Below are 9,337 nucleotides of genomic sequence, written 5' to 3'. Positions count from 1 at the left end.
GGCCTCTCCCCTGTGTGGATTCTCTGATGTTCAGAAAGGGCTGAGCTGTTAGTGAAGCTTTTCCCGCACTCACTGCATTTGTAGGGCCTCTCCCCTGTGTGGATTCTCTGATGATCAGAAAGGTCTGATCTTCGAATGAAGTTTTTCCCACACTCAGTGCATGTATTTTTCCTCTTTCGCCTGAGGATTTCCTGCTGTGTTGTGGTTTCCTTGAGGTCCTTCTGAGTTCCCCGACAGGAAATAAATTTACCCACTCTCTCTCCTGGCTGGTTTCCCTGCTCTCTTTCTTGTCTGTGCTGAATCTCACAGGATTTTCCCTGCTCATGACTGCTGGACACATTCCTTTTCCATGTTTGCGATAATGCTCTGTGTTTATCCACTTGCTCAACATTTTCCTGCTGAGAATTCTGCTCCTCTTTCTCGCATACCATTATATCACCTGCTGTGATAGAGACAGAAACCTCAAACAGGGGTGGAAAGGGGAAGACCAAACCAAAACAAGTGCTGGAGAGAGGTCAAATAAAAATCAGGAACTGAACTCCCCCAAACTCTTCCCCCAAATAGGAGAGAGGAGGGGGTCAATTCACCCTTCACATCCCATCCAACTTCACAGGGGGAAGGGAGGAAGCTACAGCCTGGTGTCTGCTAGGATCTATAGGAAGCCATGAGCTATAGTTATCCTGAGGATATTACACCTGCTAGGGACAATAAAGAACTGAGACACCTCCCAAGGGCTTTGTAGGGCATCCCAGATGTTTCCTTCAGGCACTTACAGATTCTGAGTTGGTTTAATGTTTCCTCATCTGTGCAGGGAGCTCTCAGTATCTCTCTTTCCTCTGAACCCTGGAGGTCTGGGACCCATGGCTCTTCCCCTTGTTCCAGCCGGGAGATCACATCAGGTTGGGAAACTGGAAACCCTGCTCAGATGAAAGAAAACACAAGGAATTCAGTTGATTTCATAAGACTTCGTCATAAAAGACATTTTATTAATTTATCTTCAGGGCTTAGTGTGACCTGGTGTGCCTGGGGCAGTACTCACTGAAAATGCCAAAGTCAAGGCAGGCTGAAAAAGGGAGAGCAGATGCTCTCAAAACTGGTGGTTAACACTGATGTTAAACTCACTGACCAGCCACAAACTGTGCTTCTGATCCCCCACACTGGTTATCGAGAAGCTGAAAAAAGAAATCACACAGCCCCCTTTATTCCATTCCAGTTCTCTGACTCCTAACCAGCACCTAGGTCCAGTATAGTGATAGGGTATTTAAAAACTCTACTCACAAACAAAATGTTGGAAGGAAGGAAGGACAGATGGACGGAAGGAAAGAAAGAAGTCAGATACATTCCATAATCTATATATAGGGTTCTTAGATGTACTGGTGAGTTGCTGGCATGAAAATCCATCTGGAAGACATCCACAGCTTGGATGGGTCATTCAGTCCTTTGTTCAAGGCTTCAGTTTGTAGAGAAGTTGCTCCAGAGGTAGGAAGAGGGACTGAAGACAAAATGGAGATGATGCAGCTGCCCTTTATATTCCTTTTGCCACGTGGCTTGTACTTCCTGTGTCCCAAACACAAGCTTCACAGCATATGGCATGGAAAAGCCTTGGAGTTCTCAGTACACAGGCATAGCCCTGCATGCCTTGCTGACTCAATAGGTGTATCCCCTTGGTCCTTTCCATGGGCTCATTGTACAGCTGATGACCCTGGATAGGCCATCAAATGGGCTAGGCAGTGCTGACACCAATATGTCTGGGGGTGTCAACCAGAAACACTGCACAAATCTGGAATTACAGATATACCGTACATATCTGTAACTCACAATACAAACAGAAACAAAATGATCACACTTGGAAAATCATAACATTTTCCATGACACCTTACATGGCATATCTAGCATGATTCATTGCAATTTTATATTATTATTAATACCAATATGATAAAGTGTCTCACAATTTCATACAGTGTCACACTTAGTAAATCAATGAATTCGCAGGATCAGCTCCCCAGGTCCTTGAAGATGCTGAACACTCGTTATGAGGGATTGAAATACTCACATATCTGCTGGGAACACACACAGACAGACACTGTGTCAGTCTGTACCCCTATGTTCACTCGTTTAGAAAATTATGATCAATTTTGTACCTAGTATGTTTTGTGAGGTATCACTTGAAATCGCATAATCTACTGAATATTATCCTCCTGTTAAAATGTGTAGCAACACTAGATGTAAAGTTATGAGATTTTACTGTTTGATATTACTGAAAAAGTTACAATTCTGGGGAACACCCACAGAACAGTTCCTCAGAGACAGCAAGGCAAACAGCTGGTTAAATCGCCATTCTCTGGAGGGGGAAGGTGTGAAGAAGACATTTACATTCCAATACAGGGACCACTTGAGGCTCCTATCTACAACAGACAGCCTGTCACCATGACTCAGCTGAGAACTGAAGTTGTTTCTAGTACCAAGGACTGAATTATAAAAAGAGGTGAGAAAAATGCTTGAGACTCTCTCTCTCCCCTTTCCCTCTGCTCATGACAATTCCTGAAGAACTGAACTTGGGCGGCAGGGGTGGGTTAGGGGGAGTCCTGGCTTAAAGGAAAGCCAGCATATGGTGAGAGAAACACTTGCTTTGAATCCATTTTAGCTTGTTAACTTAGATGTTAAGATTGTTTTATCTTGCATTTCTTTTGTAAATAATTCTGACTTTTATGCCTCATTACCCGTAGTCACTGAAAATATTTTTTTTCAGTAGTTAAAAATCTTGTTTTATTGTTTTATCTAACCAGTGTGTTTTGAAACTCCGTTTGGGAGAACAAGGCGGGTGCATGTTATTTTCCACTGATGAAATGACAGACTTCCTATGAGCTTGCGTTGTTCAGTAGTGTGCTGGACAGTGCAAGATGCACATTTCTGGGGGAAATCTGGGACCAGAGAATTTTCTGGGTTTCTCTGGTGGTGTACTGTAATTCATGAGTCGCTGACTAGCAGTACTCAATACTGTGTAGCTGGGAGCAAGTTACATGCTGGAGACTGTGTGTTACCTGCCCCGCAGTGGCTGCTCTCACAGTAAACCAGGGTAAAAGGCACCCCAACCTGGGGAACTGAGGGGACACAGCTGTTCAACAGTCCAGATTGCACTGTGGTTAATGTCACAGACACTCAATTTCAAAGAGTCTCCTAAAACACAGAGAAAGTAAATCCATGTCCCAGAAATCGAAGTCTCCAGAGAGAGGGCAAGTTCTCCCTGGAACTGCTTCTTGCTGACAGAGGTCCAGAGACAAAGAGAGAGTCCTGGGGAAGCTGGGAACAGTAAGCATGGGCTGGTAGGGTTCAGTGGAGAAAGGGAACAGAAAGGGCAGGGATATTACTGAATGCAGGATCTCAGCAGTTCTAGATGTGAGGACAGCGCATATTGCAGCCCATTGGAAAACATAATCCCACCTATACATATACAGTAACTCCTCACTTAAAGATGTTCTGGTTAACGTTGTTTCATTGTTACGTTGCTGATCAATTAGGGAACATGCTTGTTTAAAGTTGTGTAATGCTCCCTTCAAACATCATTTGGCAGCCACCTGCTTTGTCTACTGCTTGCAGGAAGAGCAGCCCGTTGCAGCTAGCTGGTGGGGGCTTGGAACCAGGGTGGACCGGCAGCCCCCTATCAGATCCCCCAAGGTCCCTGTGCAGCAGCTGCCTGCAGTTCAGCTGTGTCCCTTCCCCCACTGCCATGTGCTGCTCCTGCCCTCTGCCTTGGAGCTGCTCACCGAGACTCCTGCTTGCTGTGCAGGGGGGAGGGAAGGAAGAGGGGGGGCTAATGTCAGGGTGTCCCCCTCCTTCCTGCACCCCACTTAGCCCATCTTCCATAGAGCGGGGGGGGGGACACACCAGGGCTCAAGATGGAGGGAACTTGCAGCAACTGCGGTCTCAGCAAGCTGATCTAATTAACAAGGCAGTGTACTTAAGAGAAATGCGCATAGCTCCCTCCATTCCTGCTGCCTTGTGTAGAGAGACAGTTAACCCTCGAGGGCTCAGCCAGTTGCTAGTTCATCATTTAGCAGTAAGGGAAATATCCCACCCGCTGACTCCTCCACCTCAACCAAGCTTCACAATCATCATCACTGTGTACCAGTATTAAATTGTTTAAAACTTATACTGTGTGTGTATATATTTATATATAATATAGTGTTTTGTCTGGTGAAAAAAATTTCCCTGGAACCTAACCCCCCTCATTTACATTAATTCTTATGGGGCAATTGGATTCATTTAATATCGTTTTGCTTAAAGTCGCATTTTTCAGGAACATAACTACAACGTTAAGTGAGGAGTTACTATAACATGATGGGGTCTAAATTAGCTGTTTCCACTGAAAAGAGAGATCTTGTAGTCATTGTGGATAGTTCTCTGAAAACATCCACTCAGTGTGCAGCAGCAGTCAAAAAGCGAACAGAAAGTTGGGAATCATTAAGAAAGGGATAGATAATAAGACAGAAAATATCATATTGTCTCTATATAAATCCATGGTACACCCACATCTTGAATACTGCATGCAGATGTGGTCGCACCACCTCCAAAAAGATATACTGGAAATCAAAAAGGTTCAGAAAAGGGCAAAAAAATGATTAAGGGTATGGAACAATTTCTGTATGAGAAGAGATTAAAAAGACTGGGACTTTTCAGCTTGGAAAAGAGACGACAAGGGGAATATGATAGAAGTCTATAAAATCATGACTGGTGTGGAGAAAGTAAATAAGGTAGTATTATTTACTCCTTCTCATAACACAAGGACTAGGAATCACCAAATGAAATTAATAGGCAGCAGGTTTAAAACAAACAAAAGGAAGTATTTCTTCACACAACACACTGTCAACCTGTGGAACTCTTTGCCAATGGATGTTGTGAAGGTCAAGACTATAATAGGGTTCAAAAAAAGAACATGATAAATTCATGCCCATCAATGGCTATTAGCCAGGATGGGTAGGGATGGTGTCCCTAAACTCTATTTGCCATAAACTGTGAATGGGCGACAGGAGATGACTCATTTGATGATTACCTGTTCTGTTCATTCTCTCTGGGACACCTGGCACTGGTCACTCTTGAAAGACAGGATACTGGTCTAGATGGACCTATGCTCTGACCCAGTGTGGCTGTTCTTATGTACTAGGGAATCTAGTGAGTCCAGTGTAATGGGAGGGAGTCGGAAAATCCCTGGCTGTGGAGAACACTGGGAAATTAGAAGCTATAATTCAGGAGTAACAGACTCTAATTAGTCTGGAAAAGCAGATTGTGAAAAAGAAGAATCGGAGTCATGTGAGTTTGGGAATGAGGGACTCAAAAATCCAAGGAGCCTGAAGAGAAGAGGGATTGTGGCTATTACATATGGTGATAGGGGAGCAAGACTCTCCATGTCTCAAGAATTTTCACTACCAACCTAAACCATTTTCACATGCTGGGGTGCAATCCAGATGAGTGAGGAGTTGTGTCATCTGTAATGCTGTGTGAGATTCAATGTTCTGCTTATCATAGAATATCAGGGTTGGAAGGGACCTCAGGAGGTCATCTAGTCCAACCCCCTGCTCAATGCAGGATCAATCCTCAGACAGATTTTTGCCCCAGATCCCTAAATGGCCCCCTCAAGGATTGAACTCACAACCCTGGGTTTAGCAGGCCAATGCTCAAACCACTGAGCTATCCCTCCCTTATAGAGCTCCCTTGTCCGGATACTCCCAGCCAGCATTCAAGGACGCATGGAGTGTCTGTGTGATAAGTAACCCTGGACCAGCAACTCTGACTCCAGCAGCCTGCTTGTTACACCCAAAGCACATTCTGGTCTGGGTGGAGAAGAGCAGGGGTAGGAAGCTTCTATTCGTTATGCTGGACCTAAGCCCCAGTTTTACTTGAGCAAACCGGAGATATTTGACACTGTGCGATACTGCTCCTGTGCTCTGTTCCAGAGACCCTCCCCTGCTGCAGAACACTTTGGGTAGCGTGTGTGTCACTGGCACATTGGGGTGAAGCTGAAACAGGACAGAGTAGAGGTGGCATTGTGGGGCTGGTGTGAACCTTATCTCTTCATTTCCCCTTCCAAGAACCGAGGGGACAGTAACCCTTACCCAATGAGGTCACATTCTCATAGTTCTCCTGCAAGACATTTCTGTAGAGAGCTCTCTGAGTGGGGTCCAGCAGAGCCCACTCTTCCCTGGTGAAATACACAGCCACCTCCTCGAAAGTCACCGGCCCCTGAAAGAGCAAGAGTCCAACACTCAGTACCTGCTGCCCCACTCACAGCCCCCCTATACGTGGGGGACAGGAGCCAAACAAAAGCTCTGGGTGGCTCGCAGTCAACATATTCCCACCCCCACCCCACTGAGCATCCAGAAAACACCAGGGTGAGGGGATGAAGAGAGAGCCCCTTGTCTCTCCCAGCAGATGCATCACACACCTACTAGCCACGGACTGATACAGGAGATGGAGCCACTAGCAGGGTCCAGGAAGAGCTCCTTGGTAGGAAGCCCAACACCCTCCTCATTGTGAGGAGCTGGATATGAAGGGAGGGGCAACACCCCTAAGCCTGACTAGTGGGTGCCCCCTTCATATCTCACAGCAGCCGCTGGTTGGGTCAGGCTCCAGCACTACGAGTCTGGTCAGTTTTCCTAGCTCCATGTTGGTGGGTTATTTTCTGTTCAACAAATTAGAGCATTTCCACCTCTGAACCTCATGGATCTGTTCCTAGTTTCTAGGCTGCTTGTTAAACAATTCCCAGCAGGTTTGCCACACCCTGTCCTCCTCCCTTTCTCCACCCTGTGCATTTCCTGCCCTGCTCCAACCTCCAAACCAGACTGTGCAAACCTTCCCATCTCCAGTGTATTTGCTGCCCCTTTCCCTCCTGCAGGAACCCACCAGCAACCCCCAATAATCCCTACCTGAGCTAGCTCCTCTGCAGCCATTTCTCTCCCCTGTCCCATGGGAGGATGGGATGAACTGGAGCAAAACATGGACATCATTCTGCAGCCTGTCTGGGTGAGAAGGGCAGTTGTGGAGGTTTCAGAAAAGGCTTTAGTTAATTTCACATTATGCTTCCCCCAGGCCCTTTCCCTGCAGAGAGACATCCTAGATTCTGCCATGCTGAGAAAATGCTTGATCTCTTTATTACACTGCAGACCTGGCCCCTCCTGCCAGGCTAAGCCCACAGACACATTTTTAACTTCCCTTCTGCCTCCCTGCATCCTGTAACTAAGTCTCTGAACACAAGGCTAGAAAAAAAGCAGAACCAAAGGAGTCACTTTCGATGATTCCCTCTAACACTGACCCCATGGGAGCCACACCCCGGCAGGAGGGGTATGGAGTCAGGAACTGGGTTTTCCTCTGTCTGATCCTCATCTTGTCCACAGGAAAGTGACTCTACCCAGGGTGCAGTAATACATCTGTCTGGGGAGGTTAGAGATCTGGAAATCTCTCTTGAAACTCTTCTCTCCCATGGCCCCTTTCAGTCTCTCTTTCTCCTTTTCCCTGTCCCTTCTCCCTGCCCACCTGATAGCAAAGTCCCATTCCTGGGTTGTTTGCTCCCCCATGGCTGGATTTGCTCCTGAAATTGCTAATGGGAGGAGAAATGGGGTGCGGGGGAGGGGCTGTTTGTGTAGAGTCATTTTAATGCATTTTCCCTTGGCTTCTTTTAGTTACCTGGAGTCTCTGGCTCAGAATTTAGTATTAACAGGGCCCAGGGCTGCCCTAGGGGGCTAGTACCAGCTGGAGAAAGTCATCACCTGGGCCAGGCAGAGAAGAAGCTTTAATTAAGGTCACTTCACAGCACAGAACCCCCACTGGGGGAGCAGCAGCTGCTAAGCCTGGTCTCCCAGATCACAATGGAGGCTGCAGCATCTGACCCAGGAAGCTGAACCCCAATATCCTGAGCAGAGAGGAACACAGCATTTGAGCAGCTTCCCTCCTTCAGCTCTCTGGGGAGAGCAGCTAATGAGAGCCCCTCCTCACAGGGAGAATTGCGCATCTCATTTGCCCCACTGTCCATTTGGAGTCACTCCTTGTCTTTCCATGCAGTGACTCTGGATTAACAATGGTCTCAATGAAACCAGATTTCAGAAAGAACGAGTCCAGAATGCTGTGGAAGAGACTATTGTGTGGCAGTGGTAACCCCCTTCCCACCTCCCTCACCCCCAAGATCTAGGACAAGGACTGGGGGGCAGGAAATTTCCCAATGGAACCGGAAGTTCTTGCAGTTTTCAAGAGGGGAGAAAAGCAAAATGTGTGATTTCACCTCACAGTGTTTGATAAGTGGATAGAAAGTTATCACAGTGACTGGGTGTGGCCGGGGAATGTCGGGCAGTGCTTGGAGCCAGGATTCTGGCACAAGCCAATCAGGGAGAAGAAACATGGTTAGTAGCAGCCCCCAGAGCCCCCAGCCAGGGTCCCCCAGAACCCAGACCGCCGAGCCAGGGTCCCACCAGATATTCCCTGGGACCCAGCCCCCAGAGTCCCTGGCCAGGGACCCCAAATACCCCTCAGAGCCCCACCAGCCAGACCTTCACTGCCAGCCTGGGAATCCCAAAGGGTTCCCCCCACCAAGAGCCCCCAGCAGCCATGGACCCCCCAAAAGGACCCCCCACTGGGAACTCTCACTGCCTGCCTGGGATTCCCCCACTGCCTGCCTAGGACCCCTGCTTGCCCTCCACCAGGATCTGCCCTGCGGTTTGCCTGGGACTCCCTCCTCCCCCTAGCGGGACCCCCTGATACTTTTCCGTGGGACCCCTCACTCTGCTTGCCCAGCATCCCCTGACCTAGTGTCAGGGATGTCCCTCCACAGCTCTGTGCACTGGGCATGGCAATGATCCCAGGAGTCTGCGGGGGAATCCCAGACAGAGAGCCCGTGGCACAGCACTAGGCACCCTCTAACCCCACGCCCCGCCTCCCCAAGAGACACCCACCCCCACTGTTCCCCAGCCAACAGACCCTCAGCTGGGCACATCAGAACCACCCCTCAAAACCCCAAACCTCCAGAATCCACCAACCTGACTAGGGTAGGGTACCCCCTGCCCAGCCACCCAGAGGCCTCCGCCTACCACAATGCCCCTTCAGCTCCAATCGCCACACACAGACCCTCCTCCACCCACCCAGCAACAGTGTTACCTCACAGTGTCTGATAAGTGGATTGAAAGTTATCACCGCCCTTTGCTGGCCAGTCGCACAGGCAGAGGGAGCCCTGGGGGATGCTTCGTTAGCAGGAGAACAGAAGGCACGGAGGGCCAAAATAGGTAAGAAATTTCCATGCCCTGTCACTAGCAAATAACACTGCTCTACAGCCAAAATGCTTCTGAAATAAATGTAG

At 48.2% G+C, this 9,337-nt stretch overlaps 1 pseudogene; it reads right to left on the bottom strand.

The window, feature by feature from the left end:
• LOC112124918 overlaps positions 1-9,337 on the bottom strand; it is a 377,084-nt pseudogene that overhangs the window by 120,474 nt on the left and 247,273 nt on the right.

Source organism: Terrapene carolina, unplaced genomic scaffold (genome assembly GCF_002925995.2).
Source record: "Terrapene carolina triunguis isolate 2854851 unplaced genomic scaffold, T_m_triunguis-2.0 Scaffold751, whole genome shotgun sequence".
NCBI classification, from domain to species: domain Eukaryota; kingdom Metazoa; phylum Chordata; order Testudines; family Emydidae; genus Terrapene; species Terrapene triunguis.
The sequence above is the reverse complement of the archived record's forward strand: the minus strand, read 5'-3'. Positions and strand labels throughout refer to the sequence as shown.